Raw genomic sequence first — 16,563 nt, 5'->3', positions numbered from 1 at the left:
CGCATCTCGAAATTCAACTATCGTGTTTGCCATTATACCATCTATTTCAGATTTTAACACTAAAAATCTCATAGCTGTAGTTGTTTCAAGATAGCCCAGAAAGATACAGTCAACAGTCTTTGGACCTAGTTTCTTTCTCTTGTGTTCAGGAACAAGCACCTTAGCAAGGCACCCCCACACACGAAGATACTTAAGACTAGTCATCCTGCCTTTCCATAACTCCAAGGGTGTTTTATCCATGTGTTTCAGAGGGACTCTATTCAAAATATGGCAAGCCGTATTTAGAGCCTCTCCCCACATGTATTTAGGCAACCCAGAGTTAATAAGCATACTATTAATCATATCTTTAAATGTTCTGTTCTTTCGCTCAGCAACCCCATTAGACTCAGGTGTGTATGGTGGAGTAACTTCATGAACTATACCATTGTTTGCACAAAATTCATTAAAAGCATTACTCGTATACTCACCACCTCTATCAGATCTCAACCTTTTAAGTAACTTACTAGTTTGTTTTTCTACTTCAGTTTTATATATAATGAATTTACTAAGTGCTTTATCCTTATGTCTAAGTAAATAAACATAACAGTATCTACTACTATCATCTATAAAAGTAATGAAGTATCTAAACTGGTCCTTGGTCAACACACCACCAAATTCACAAATATCAGTGTGTACTAAATCTAACAAGTCTGAATCCCTAACAACGTTATGAAAAGGTTTCCTTATCTGTTTAGCAGACACACATACTTGACATTTAGAATTCTTTTCTATGGTATATTTTGGAATCAACTCTAAGTTCATCATGTTCTTAAGAGCACCAAAGTTTAAATGACCTAGTCTAGCATGCCAAATATTTGAGGATTCAATACAGTTAACAGTAGGAATAACATTATAATTCAAATTTCCCAAAACGGGATCCGCATTAATAACAAATAAACCATTTGACAAGTAACCCTTGCCAAAGAATGTACCAGTGTGAATAAGGACTACTTTATTACACTTGAACGAAATTTCAAAACCACTAGAAACTAAACAGCTACCACTTATTATATTTCTACGCATGTTGGGAACATGATGCACTCTCGTCAGAGATAGAATACGTCCTGAAGGGAACTTCAGATCCACGTTTCCAACTCCATGTACTTGAGCAACACTAGCATTCCCCATCTTCACAGTCAGGCTATGACTCTGTTGATAAGATACAAATAAACTAATATCAGCACAAATATGTACATTAGCTCCAGTATCTATCAACCATTCATTTATCAGATAGGTAGAAAATATTACAGGGTTGTAGGATACATACCGGTCAATGTCGATTTCAGAAGCCGTAGCCTCACCAACAACCATGTTCACTACAGGCCCACTTGCGGTTCCAAGCACAACATTCGCTTGCGCTACCTCGGTTTTCTTCGCTTTCTTCGTAGGGCAGTCCTTACTCCAGTGCCCAACCTGCCCACAAGACCAGCATGGTTTGTTTGCCTTGGGTTTCTTGGCCTTGTCCTTGTCACTCTTAGGTTTATTACTATTAGCTTTCTTAGCAAAAGCCTTCCTCTTTTATCCTACAGTTGCTATGTTTACCTTCGAGGTACCGTGTTCAGTTGGCATCACATGTCCCTGTTTGGACTTGTGTTGTTCTTGCACCGAGATGTCCAGCATAAGGTTGGTCCAGGTGATCTCTCATTTCTGTCTTTTCAGGGAGAGAGAGAACTCTTCCCAAGACTTCGGGAGTTTTTCAATCACACTCATCACCTTGAACTTCTCCGGGAGATTCATTCCAGACTCCTTCAAAGCATGCACTATCATCTCGAACTCATGCACCTGCTCAGTCATAGACTTACTGTCCACCAGCTTGAACTCGAGGAACCTTGCCACAGAATACTTTTCTAGACCTTGTGAGTCAGTATTATGTGTCTGGTCCAGCTTCTCCCATAAGAGTTTTGCAGAGTAGGCATCAGAAGAATAGACATCAAACAAAGTGTTTGTTAGTGCCGCCAGAATGGCCACCCTAGCCACTTCATCCTTCTCAGCCCACTTCGCAAAAGCCTTAACTGTGTCAGCCTTCTCTTGATCCACTACTGGTTTCTCATATTCCACAACCGGCCACAGACCCTTTATAGTCAGCCACAACTTCATCCTTTTCTGCCAGCGAGAAAAGCCAATGCCACCGTTGAATTTCTCCGGTAAACCGGTTAGTTCAACAGCTTGTGGGAAACTATAGGTGGTCCAATCAATGGCCCCAGCAGTTGCACCCGAACTGCTACCACCACCAACGATAACCTCACTTTTGTTAACCATTATGCTAAATTCTATATAACTAATATTCTCTTCAAGAATGTTGGAAATCTCACTAACAAATATAGCAACATAGAAGCAAGTGTATAAAGAATTTAGCAAGTTTAGGCCAAGACCACAGTTAACAAAACAAAACATGCAGGTAAACAAAATCAGTAACTGAAATAACGAAGAGAGAAAGAAAGATGTACCCGAAACCATAGCTTTTAACAGTGACTGAAATAAAGGTTCACAGATACAAAATGCCAAGAAAATGATCACAGCTGAGTCACCAGGCCTTGCTCGAAGTCCTGGCTGCTCTTGAAGAGAATATTGCCCCTACCTGCTGCGTTTGGGATGCGCACAATATCTCCACCAGGATAAAACAGCTCGAAGTTTATGTTAATAGCAGCAACAAAAGCTCCACTTCGACCAGCATCTCAGTCGCCGGAAAATATCAGCACTTCAGGACTTTTGGGAGAGAAATGCAGAGAGGTTGAAGAGAAGAGAAGAGAATGTAGTGTATCTAATACATTCACTTTAACCTCTATTTATAGGAGAGGAGAAAATGAAACTGTCCACACACTTAATGTCTGAATTAAACTGCTTCATTAATAAAAAATCAAAACTGATCAGATTTTGAATTTAAATTACTTGTAACAGCTTTTCACATTAACACCCATTAAAGCCCACATTATTATCAGAACTTAAGTTAATTTCTGATCTGATATCAGAACTTAAGTTAAGTTCTGAGATATCATATCAGAACTTAAGTTCTGATTTTATTCATCAGTTACAGATCAGATTATATTAGTCCAGGTTCAAGGTATTTAGACTAAGCCCACTAACAAAGTGACTTTCAGTATCAAACCCAGCCCAACAATTTATAATAATCCAATCACTGATAAATAAATTCAAATTAAAATTAATTCTCAAATAAATAAAATCCTCGCCCAGGTCGCCTCGCATACGCGAGACGCCGAGATATTCGCCCTTCGACCCGCCCCGGTCCGGTGCGGTGCGTGTCGCCTCGCGTACGCGAGACGCCGAGACATTCGCCCAAATCGCCCTTCGACCCGCCCCGGTCCGGTCCGGTGCGGTGCGTGGTGTGGCAGGGCGGGGCGCGTGTGTGTGTGTGCGCGCGCGTGAAGCACACAACAACACAATGGACCATCACACACCTTAATAGTTGTATACTATTCATGTGGGTAATACCATATAAAGCACACAACCTCCTTTATTTATTTCAATGTGGGACAAACAGTCACAAATTTTTTCAAGCTTTTCCAAACTACTTTCAACTCTCATTTCTTATGGATTTCATTAAGAAAATTCTTAAAACCATACATGAAAATTTAAGTTCAAATATCATTGAACAATTTCCAATCATTAGATTTTAGGATTAACTTCAAGAAAATAATTAAATTAAGTTCTAAAATCCTAATTTTCTAACATATATACTATTAGTTAACTACAAAAATGAAAATGGATGTTCCTGAGAAAATTAAATGCAAGATTTCCCAACGAATTTGATTCGGTTGATTACTTTACTTGTTTTTTCTAGATATAGTCCAGATTTCGATCTTAAATAAATAAGATTTTTACAATATTTAAGATATTTTTTGATAACTTAATTAGATATTCTCCTGATATTCACATTAGATTTTTTGTCAAGAAAATAATATTTGATATGGTCATGAAAATATTTTTATTGGTGATATAAGCGTGAATATCTGTGGGTCCACATGCAACTAATGAATATATGACACATGATATTCTGGAGATTTTTATTTATTTAATTTGAGACCATTGTAATTAATATTTTAATTTATCTAAACAGCATAAATAAGGCCGTGTAGATCTCAATCTATCCCATTAATATTAACGGAGAGCATAAACTCTTGATTACGAGGAAAAATGGTGAAAAATAGTTTTAAGTCTCATTTTGAGGTGCTATTTGTGTTGCTAATATTAATTTTTCAAGGAAATGTTAAGGTTTTAGGTGACGAATGTTGCCAAAAATGTGTTGTATTGTGTGGAGGAAATCCGAGGTGTATGTATGAATGTTTTATACATTGTCCTTTTCTATGCACAAGTACGTATACCTATTTCTCTTTCTATAGTCTTTAAATTATAATTTATGTTTTATGTTGTCTCAATTATATAAAGTTTGTAACTTTAAACATGTTACTCTAGCTTATTAGAATTCTTGTTGCTTACCCGCTGATATTTGACTAATGTTCAAATGTTACAGAAAAATGGGAAATATATGCTATAAAATCACAAGAACGAGAAAATGCAAGGCACGGATGATGAAACTGAAAGAATCGCGAAGATTAGAATAGTTTTATCAATATTGTATGAGGTTGTTTGATTCATATATTATAATAAATTGAGACCGTTCTTATTTTTTATCATCATTTTCAATTTTATGAATGTTATTTAACAATCTGCCATCTACATGCTTAAAATTTCATGGTTTAACCAGTTTAAATTTCTAAGTACTTTGTCTTACATCATTCATTATTTGATGATACCTACTAAAATTTTGAAGCAAAGTGAACCTATATAGGATGAGCGAGTCTCTACTTCGTGGAAATTAATCAATATCAAGCTACAGTTTTAAGTTATAATTATCTTTTTTATTTTAAAATTTAAGCAACCAAACTTTAAAACAATTTTATATGGATAGTTATCGGTGTTTCTTTGACTATGTGGAGGTAGTTTAAAATGTAAAGAAAAATTATGTTAAACTATTTTTTTCGTGAATTAAAAAAAATTATTTGGCAAAAACCATATAACATTTAATTTTGTTTTCAGAAAATAGAAATCGAAGAAATAATATGTAGAAGTCACTCTTTTCTTATCATAAACTATGGGTAAAATATCGAATGCACACTTAGTTTAGGACAAAGAAAATATGACTTTTATCGTTGTTGATATTTCTCTACATTAAGTAGGATCGTTGAAAACTAATTTTATTATTGAGCATTTAAATCTAGGTTGTTGCACATAGTAATATAAGTGTTTTTTGTTATTAATTAGGCTTTCAGTGATACGCCTATAATCGTTTTAAAATTGGGTTTGGGTCAAAGTTATGTCGGATCTTTAATAATACTTTAAATTAGTCCAAATATTTTTACCCACTCACATCTTATTTTAATTGTTAAACACACCGTCTCATCCTCTTTGAGAGAATGAAAGATCTCAACCACTTGCCTACTTCTTGTTATTGGTGGAAAGTATAGATGGATTCTAGTGATGTAATGCTACCTAACATCAAAATTAGGCATAGAAATTTAAGAATACTCTTTTAATATGACTTGATTAACATTTATTTCAACATCCATACTTATGCTAACAAAATCTAAAAAAATCTATAATGATATAGATGGGTTCTAGTGATATAATGCTATCTACCATCAAAATTAGACATGGAAATTAGATAATACTCTTTTAATATGACTTAATTAACATTGATTTTAACATCCCAATTTTATGCTAACAAAGTCCACAATGAAGACCCAACTCTCAACATATATCACGAAGATTGGACATGAAAATTTTGTTATGTTCGTAACTAATACTTTACTACTTTAAAACCATGCCCATGTGTTTGACACAAACAAATAACTACATTAAGATATAAATAACAATAAACTTATTACAAATAATTGCATTAGATTTATCTTATTAAAATATTTGACGCGATTATTGAAATTAGGATATTAAAGTTTCTAATCTATTTTAAGTTTAAAGATTTTTAAAATTCTATATATACTATTAGTTAACTGCAAAAAATGGTTGTATATAAAAAATGAAAATGGATGTTCCTGAGAAAATTAAATATGAGATTTCCTAACGAATTTAATTTAATTTGATTATTTTACTTGCATTTTTCTCGATACAATCATGATTTCGATCTTAAATAAATAAGATTTTTTTACAATATTTATGATATATTTTGAAAACTTAATTAGATATTCTCCTGATATTCATTTTATATTTTATATCAAGAAAATTATATTTGATATGGTCACACAAATATTTTTAGTGGTGATATAAAATATATGTGCGTCCAAATGTCACTAATGAATCTATGACACATGATATTTTGAAGATTTTATCTATCTAATTTGGGACAAATGTAATAAATATTTTAATTTATCTAGACATCATATATAAGATGCTGTAGATCTCAATCTATCCCACTAATGGGCCTGTTTGGCAATCAACATGTAATTGACTTATTTACTTATAAGCGCATAAAAAATTATCGATAAGTGTTTGTCGACCTAACTTATAAGTCGAATTTTCCACAACTTATAAGCTGATAAGTTGAATGTCACTGACGACGTATTTTTTCTTAACTTATTTTATTTTTTTGATTTTTTATTAACATAAGTTTTAAAAACTATATTTTTAAATGTTAATCTAATCTAAAATTCATGAAATAAGATAATTATATATAAATTTATTTATTTTGATTTATTTAAGAAAAAAAATTTGAATTATAAGTAAAATTATCCAAACACTTATATAACTTATGAAGATTAATCTACTTATTACTTATAAATTACGTATTTACTTTAAATCATAAGTTACTTATTTTAAGATTTCTCAAATGAGCTCAATATTAACCAAGAGCATAAACACTAGATTACTAGGAAAAAATGGGGAAAATAGTTTTAAGTTTCATTTTGAGGTGCTATTTGTGCTATTTCAGGGAAATGTCAAGGTTTTAGGTGAAGAATATTGTGAAAAAATGTCAAGGTTTTAGGTGAAGAATATTGTGAAATATGTGTTGTATTGTGTGGAGGAAATCTGAGGTGTATGTATGAATGTTTTTTACATTGCTCATTTCTATGCGCGACTATGTATACCGGTTCCTCTTTCTATAGTATGTTGTGCAAGACATGCCTATATAATAGCAATACTAAGTCGACAACCCTAAGATTTAGTTGTTTGATAATTAATTTTGTATTTTGTATTGTATTTCTTAAGTCTTTCTTAAGTCTGTAAAAATGATTAGAAGATAAGACTGGAGTATTTTTCTGTGAACAGATTTAAGCTAAGGAATAAACTGTGGAAGAAGATCAACCAATGATGATGCCTTAGAGAAAAGTGTAGTAGCTTGGAATTGAATAAAATTATTCTATGAAAAATGTCCTAAGTCAAGATATCGAAAAGTCACAGATCAAGTTATATCAAAAGTCATTCGAGAACTCCAAAATTGTTTTTAGAGAAGTCTCAAAGATATGGGCAAGTCATATGAAGATGCAAATAATTAAAGATATCGACAAGTCATTTTTGCATGTAGAGAACTCAGAGATATCGACAAGACAAATGATGATACAAAGAATTAGAGATATCGACAAGTCAATTTCTCATATAGAGATCTCAGATATTTCGACAATTCAAAATGGATATAGAGATCTCAGAGGTATCGACAAGTCATTTCTACATGTAGAGATCTCAGACATATCGACAAGTCATTTCACAAGCAAGAATCTAGAGACTTCGACAAGTCAAGATACCAATAGAGAACTCAGAGATCTCGATAAGTCATTATACTTATCGAGAAGTCACTTCATTATAGAACAAACCGGAGATCTCGACATGCCCCTCAAATACAAAATGCAGACAAGTTAAATATTCAAGATTATCAGGCAATAAATGATCTATCAACTAGATTGAAAAGTCTACCAAGTAGCTGGAAGAATACAAGATCAAGGGAAAAGATTAACTGGACAAAGGATGGTCACAGACCTGCAAGATTCTGGACAGATTTGCTAAGCTAGAAATGGAAATAGAAAAAGGTTGCTTTAGAAAGTAGTTTAGTACATTTCAGTGCAAGTCTTGTAAACTCTTGCTGCTAGTGTATAAAGCATGCACTGATCCTGAGTTTATAAGTAACAAACAGATTCATATTTTCTTGTATTCTCCCAAGAAAGAAGTGGAGTTATCATATTTTTAAGAACACAGAATTTGTAGCAAGACAAACTTAATTAATATAAATTAAGTGTGTTTTGAAATATTGTGCTTGTTGGTTTATTTCTGATAATACAATATCTTTACAAATATAAACTGCTTTGTTCACACAATATCCAAACAAGTTAAAAATGGCTAAAAATCCAAGAAACACATTCACCCCATGTGTTGTATTCAGTATCTAACAAGTATTTTCAGAGTAAAATATGTAAGTAAACAGATAAAGATTTTGGAAGACTGAATACATAAAAGATAAGCAGTATGAAGATCCCAGCCTTTGATAAATTCAACTATACACTATGGAAGAAAACGATGTTGCTGTTTATAAGGATGGCCAATCCAATGTACATCCAGATTCTCAAGAATGGCCCTTTCACTCATATGGAAGGGGTTGACAAATCTACTGATGAAGATATGGTCATTCCGGCTCAGTTATGCTCCTAAAGACCCCTCAAAATACACAGAGCCTAGAAAAGGAAAAGGTTTTTCTAGACAGTGGCTTGCAAATAATATTGATAGAGTCACTTGACAATTTTATGTACAACAATATTGTCAATTGTGACACAACCAAACAGATTTGAGAAAAGATTGAAATTCTGTGTGAGGATACAGAGGAAATAAGAACAAATCAAAGGAGAATACCGGTGTCTCGGTATGAGGGTTTCATGGCAAATCCTAAAGAAAGAATTATTGAAGTTTTTGAAAGATTCAACAAATTGATAAATGACTTACAACTTCATGATAAATATTATGAAGTTGAGGAGGTTAACCTAAATTTCTTGCTAGCTCTTTCTGATCACCTTGAACAGAAGATAACAACTATTAGAGAAGGAAGAGACTTGAGCAGAATAACACTAAAAGTTTGTATGGGATCTTGAAAACTTATGAGCTTGAAATGTTACAAGAAAATTCATTGAAAGCAAACCAAGGACATGTTAGAGCTAGTTCATATATATGTATATGGTCTATCAACAGTTGCGTCATTTGGCGGATCTCGCTACCATGTCACTTTTATTGATGATTCTACTATAAAGATATGGGTTTTTCTTAAGAATATATAATATTTGTTTGCTACTTTCAAGAAGTGGAAGACTGAAGGTGAAAGCCAAACTATTTTGAAGGTGAAGAGTTTATGGGGGTCCTCCCTGATTTTGTGAAAGTAACATGTATCTGCTTTCTAAGAACACATGGCTCATAGAATCCAACTTCCAAATTCTTCAACTTTGGAATCTTCCTATTCAAAGTTAACAACTTCATACCTTTTTCACTCATATGAACAAGCCTTTGGTGCCACAAAGTTGAAGACTCAATCTCATCAGCAACTGCATTTGCTTCATAGCTAGATTGTTCAACAATATACAAAGTCCCTTTTTTTCTCCACGAGCAATAACTAGATTTCCCGTTATAACCATCCACTGCCCGTCTCCGAAAGTAACTCGATACCCCTCCTTATCCAACTGACCCACAGATAGAAACATCTTCTTCAGTCCATGAATGTACCTTACATCTTTCAATATCCAGCTGATTTCCAAAGATGTTCCGAGATTAATATCTCCCATGCCCGTAATATCCAAAGTCTCATCATTAGAAAGATGGACTTTACCAAAATTTCTAACTCTGAAATTTAACATCAAATCCTTGTAAGGGGTAGCACGGAATGATGCACCAGAAACCATAACTCATGATTAAACCAAACATTTAACACAACAAATCAAAGCACCGTCATTCACCACTTCTTCAACTACGTTAGTTGAATTATCCTTTTTACCCTTTCCTTTAGGAGCCACGGGAGCCGTACACTGATTCCTGAAGTGACCCTTCTTCTGACAATTCCAACAAACAATATCCTTGTGATTTTTGGATTGTCCTCTCTTCTTTGACTTTGCTCTGCTACGCCCTTTATTCTTCCCTTTTCTGAACTTTTCGCCTCTACTCCCAGCGCTCAAAAAGGAACCTGACAACTCTCCTGAATTTCTCCTATGTATATCTTCTCCAAGAATCGAATCTCAAACTCCATCAAAAGTTATCTTACCGCTCCCGGATGAATTATTTATAGCAGTGACAAAACCTGACCAATTGTCTGGTAATGAGGATGCCCACAATAAGGCCTACAAGTCGTCATCGAATTAAATATCCACTGATGCTATCAATAACACAATCGCCTTCATTCAATCTCCTGGAAACTAACGAGCGAATTAAATACACCTTATTTGAAGCGTACGACTTCCCATACATGTTTGGAAAACCCTTGATCAAACCACAAGTTATCCTTTACTTGACAATATTATAAGCAATATTCTTCACCAAAGTCAACCTGACAACACCCATAGCCTGCCTATCCAATAGATTCCATGCTTTCTCATCCATTGAATCTTATTTTTTCCTTTCCAGTGGTTCGTGTAATTTTTTCTGATACAAACAATCTTCAATTTGCATCATCTTTGCCATTAAATTTATCAATCTTTACCTTCACGTCTCCTGCCATCGCTCTCACTCTCCTGAAAACCTGGGCTCTTGATACCAGTTGTTGAGTATACAACAACGAAAGCAAAATATAAAGATAATAAACAAGAACAAGATAATAAATGACAATTACACAAGACAAATATATATATGGTTCGGAAATTCCTACTCCATAAGCCACGCTAATTTTGTATTGATCTCTCACAATTTATTGTGTTATGTACCTTTACCTTCACATCTCCTGGCATCGCTCTCACTCTCCTGAAAACCTGGGCTCTTGATACCAGTTGTTGAGTATACAACAACAAAAGAAAAATCCAAAGATAATAAACAAGAACAAGATAATAAATGATAATTACACAAGACAAATATATACGTGGTTCGGAAATTCCTACTCCACAAGCCACGCTAATTTTGTATTAATCTCTCACAATTTATTGTGTTATGATTTTACAATTACATGAGTAATTATAAGAGAAGAAACTAAGCCTAAATCAAATTATATTACAAATCTGAAAAGTAGACTAATCTATAAACTAATTTGAATCCGAATAGTCTATTTTCATGGGATTAATTAGTAGACTCCACAAACCCAACACTAACAAGGAAGTCAACATCAAATAAAAGAGAAAGAAGGAGAAGTGTGCAGAACTAGTAGTGGATTTTGAGTTAATAGTAGTTGATGCCCATGAAGAAAGTCATATATCAATTTCACACAAGAACAAAAACTGTCAAGGCCCACAGTAAGTCTCAATGAATTTAACAACATGGAAATGTCAGGGTGATGAACAAGAGACACCACCATAAAGAGGTCATGAATTCTATTTCCAGTAAAATGTTGTCTTTTGTGCATTACATAGAGACTAAAGTTAAAGTAGCTAAACATACTCACATTTCTCAATAAATAGGTAGAAAATGGTCATCAATTTCTAATAATGAATATCATTATAATGGAAGAATTTGGATCGGTTGTAATCCATATGTTAGGCATGTTAATATGCATTATAAATCAGCACAACATGTTACTTGTTACATTATTTTTGTTGAAAGACATGTACTTTTATGATACTGTTGTGTATGCTTACAATAAATCTCATGAATGAAATTATCTTTGAGAGAACATTTTTAGATTAAGTAAGGGAATCTTTGAACCTTGGTGTTTATCTGGAGGAATTCAATTGTATAGTTGACCTAAATGAGGTTAGAGGAGGCAAAGAACACTGGACTCTTAATTTTGCAAAATTTCAGAGATTGTTTTACCAATGCTGGGATAGGGCACATTAAAACCATTAATTTTTTGTTCACTTGGAATACTAAAAGACCTCATGACATAATTCAAAATAGACTAGATAGGATACTGGAAAATTGTGGCTAGTTTTTATATTTCACTAAGGCAATGTTTGTTTCATGTTTGTTTTATAAAAAATTAGTGAAGGGTTATCAAAGAATTATAATCCTTTAATTTATCATATCCCTTGTTTGTTTTATTGGAGTAAAGCATACGACTATAATCCCATCTATATTTGGTGGGAGGAGGTATTGTTTTATCCCCTCTTACAAATCTTTTTTTGAATTATTACAATCCCTCATTTTAATACCATGTTAAACAAACATAGGATCGGAAAATTTAAAGAACTATATTCTAATCTCAATAATTATCCCTCAAAATATAAGATAATTTTTTAAAGGATTATAGTCCAATCTAGACTTAATCCTTCCAAACAAATATAGGATAAGACTATTTAATCAATAAGACTAAATTTGATGGGATTAGTTATCCTCGGATTATTATCTGGGGATTATAATCCTACGAAACAAACATGGCCTGAAGGTATAACTCGAGTTAAATCTAGAGGCTTGATGGATGATTGTCCTATAATTGTTATTGTTCCGATGGAGGTTGAGAACTCAATAAACAATTTAAATTCTACAATCATGTTATTAACATTGCAGGGTTGAAAGAGCCTAGTAGTCAAGCTTGGAGTAGTCATTGGTATGGTGATACCATGGGTATTCTTGGCGGAAAGCTTAGCTAGTTAAACAAGAGCTCATTAAACTCAATAAGAACCATGATAACATGCACATTAATAGCTTCATCTTAAGATTAGCTTGCCCTTGTTGACATTATGTATGATTTTATGTATAATTGACACCTCATTGAAAATGTTCTTAGTTTCAAGTTTTAGTTTCTAAGTATGGGCCTTTTTTGACCTTCTGGGTTTATTATCAAGCTATTGGCTTTTCAAAAAAGTTTCAGTTTCTTAGTTAGTTACATGCACCATTTTTAAATTCGGAAATTGGCATTATCGATGGAGGTATCTTTCATTGACTAATCGGATAATCGACGATTAGTCGAATTTATTAATCGGAAGCAATTTAATTAATCAAATTACCTATTTAAATTTCAATAAACTTTCCTAAAATTTACAAAAATAATGCCACATATCATCACTTCATATTTGATATTTAAGTGTTTTATATACAAATTTAATAAATGAGTTATACATAAATAATTAATACTCACTACTTAATAGTTAGAATAAATTTGTGATAGAAAATTAACTACATGGTATTGTGAAATGAATTAATCACTACAAGGAAAACAGGCTGACACAACGGTTATTAACCGTTGTCTGATACCCCTCAATACCGTTGTATATTGAGGCGCCTTGTAATACGCGTATCAGACAACGATACTCATCTGTTGTGTGTCTTCATCCAAGACAAAAGCAAGTGCATATAAAACTGTTGTTCGAAGGTTGGATGAAATAATGGTTTAGTTTAATGGACTATTGTAAGGCTTGTACTTAGTCAAGTGTTTATTAGGTGATTATTAATGATTAATCTCTCTTAGCGCAACGGTTTTAGTAAAATAATGTGTTGTCTTCGATTAGTATAGTCAACAGTCTCTAAAATCCAATCCATTGTCTGAACTGAATGAACACAATGGTTCTTTTGTCTAGAAGAATTGTGTGAATGCTCCTACAACAAAATTTTAGATTTATTAAACTGTTGGCTGGAACATATTATTACAAGTTTTTGACACAGACAGAGAATTGTCAAAAAGATATTGTAACAAGTTTTTGCTACTAAGAAAACATGTATTAATTATATTGGACAACAATTTAGAAAACTAAAAAATGCAATATCAAATTTTATACACAACGGTTTGACAATTTCATGCGCAGGGTTTACTAAAAACAATTTTCTTAAGCAGCCATGAAAGTGCTTAAAACTATTTCTAATATTTGACAGCATTCTTGAGACATTTGTGGAAATGTGAAATGATGATCTTTTGTTTCCATGATTAGACGGCTTCTGCTCCACCGCCTTCTTCTCTCTGAGCTACCATTTCAAGCACCATGTACATCTTCTTGATAGGCATCTATAATAAGTAAATATCGGTGTTTAACCAAGAATAACATAGACAGCCTCGCATGAAGCTCTGTAGTTTAATAATCAATTCATCAAAAGAATATAGCCTAATAATTTAGTTTACTGCCAATCCTTAAAACGTCCAGTTCAAACTGTTTGCAAAGAAGTAAATCTAATATTAAAATAATAAAAAGAGTGACTCCAAAAAACAAATTTCGGAAGAGAATATAGAAAATTAGTAAGACTTAATATGCCAACTTCCAACACTTTCTAGTCTAGTTCAAAACATTGTTCATATCTAAATCCTTAAATAACACAGGATAATGCTTTTTACCTCGTACATAAATGGATGAAGCATGATACTTTCTAAAGTCCCCTTTTCCCTTTTCTGCCCAGTTACCTGTCAAACCTGTGATTAATTGTCATTAGTTGCAGTGAAAAAAAGAAAAAAAGAGCAATGAAGAAGATGACTATATTTATACTATAGAGAGAAGTGTTTACAGAAAGTGCAGAAATGAAAATGTAAGTTAGTTATAAGCACAACTATGACTACATTAATACACCTGCTAAAGTCTAACAAACTCATAACAAACTTGGCCAGAATGACACATGGACACTTTAACTTTTATTGACTAACAGGAGATAAAACATTACATGTTGTAATTCCAAAAGTTGATCGAGCATAGCATATCAAATATTTATAAAATAGTACAACTAAAATTTATAAATGCATGTAATCGGATCACCATTCACCTCTATTACAGATAATCAAATTGATTATAGATAATAGATGAAAAGTGTTTAGCCTTTATCATGCCGAACAAATTAGATTTTCATTTAATTATAAAACTGAAATAATAAATATGCCAAATCAGATCACCTTCATTACAAATTATATACAGCACTACCTTTACACATACTTCAATAAGAATTGACAAGTGTTTTATCAAACAATAAGCAAAGAGTATATCAAGCACGTTTGTCCATATCAAACTGATAAATAAACTAAAACTAAAAACACTGAAACAAAATCCAATTGAATCTAGTTTATGTCTCACAGAGAAAACTAACTAAATTTGAGTATAAGTAGCTGAAAATGCAAACAAAATAGATTAACCACAACAAAAACTTCTGGAAACACAACAAGTTGAGAATTTTTAATGGAAAATATTATCTAGGGAATCAGTCAAGGGCTTCACAATGGCACCTAGTAATGGAAATTTCTTTAACTCAGGGAGTGTACTTGCAACTTGCTACAAAATTGAAGTAATATTAATTCATTTATAAATATCCAAAATGCACTTTATTTTATCTCAACTTTCAAAATATCTAAATTAGTGTTAACCTACGTGCTAAAAGAATGGGATTACATCACCTAAATGAAAAGGTCTGAGTGCTAGCAAAGTCATGAATCTGCTGCCTTACAACATCAATCCCTCGATCATCAAAAGCATTTAACTCTAACACAATATTATGCATCTACACACCAAAAAACTTCTGAGCCACAACAAGACTGGTTGAGGTCTTCCCCATACCAAGCGGTCCATAATGTCACAAACTATACATACAATAAAATTATCAAATTAAACAAACATTTACCCTAAATTTACTAGTAGCCTATCAAGTGTTTGACGAAATGTCACAAAAATACATAACAATACACTAAAAGAAATAGACATGATGTTAAATACACACAAATATATAAGTACATATTCATGTAAAATATAATTATGGGATCAAGAAGGGGATTACTAGTATCGACAATATCGTGAGGAATGGCGACATCAGCAGGTGATTGAGGACCGTATTTCTCAAACCAGATGCAGTAGAAGTCCTAAAAGAATAAATTAACCCAGATGCATCTGGTGGATTGAGATCTAGTAGAAGAGAGAGGCGGGTTCCTCTGTGTTCTGTGTATAAGGAGATAAAAGGGGGAAGGATGAATGAATTTTAAGGAAGCGGGAGTCAAAACAAAAAAGGGCGAAATGAAATGTTAAGAGTGAAATGAAATGTTAAGGGGAAACAAGCTAGAACCAATAAATTAATTTGGGAAATAGAATTTCTGCTTCATTATTCTTATAAAATTTATAAAAATTAATTTCTTTTTTTGATATTTCTTTAATTTTAAAACTTATTTATTTTAAATTTATTTAAATATTTGAGCACTTATAAATGTAAATAATTTATTTATTTGGTGGTATCTTACTCTTTTTAGTACTCCATTCAATAATTTTATTAGAATTAATTATTTTTAAAATTAAATAAATAAATAATTTTTATTTTATTTAAAAATTAAAAAAATGTTTATTATTAGTCTACGCTAACAATTATGGTGGTGTAGTGTAGCATCTCTTGCAACTTGAGTGCTATTTATCCTAAAAATTATTCTTTTCATGTAATGTTTTATTTAATTTTCAAATACTTAAATATAAATATTTATATAAACATTTGAAGATCATT

The 16,563-nt window shown here is 32.6% G+C and overlaps 1 long non-coding RNA gene across 1 annotated transcript; it reads right to left on the bottom strand.

Annotated features, from left to right (window-relative positions):
- Positions 1 to 13,744: 13,744 nt before the first annotated feature.
- Positions 13,745 to 16,076, bottom strand: LOC141706418 (uncharacterized). Its single transcript, XR_012568813.1, has 3 exons — positions 15,856 to 16,076; positions 14,438 to 14,512; positions 13,745 to 14,113 (listed from the first exon to the last, which is right to left on the bottom strand). It is a non-coding gene; the product is annotated as an uncharacterized LOC141706418 (long non-coding RNA).
- Between the last annotated feature and the right edge of the window lie 487 nt (positions 16,077 to 16,563).

The sequence above is a fragment of the Apium graveolens genome, chromosome 2 (genome assembly GCF_009905375.1).
Source record: "Apium graveolens cultivar Ventura chromosome 2, ASM990537v1, whole genome shotgun sequence".
NCBI lineage: Eukaryota > Viridiplantae > Streptophyta > Magnoliopsida > Apiales > Apiaceae > Apium > Apium graveolens.
This window is presented reverse-complemented; position numbering and strand designations above follow the sequence as displayed.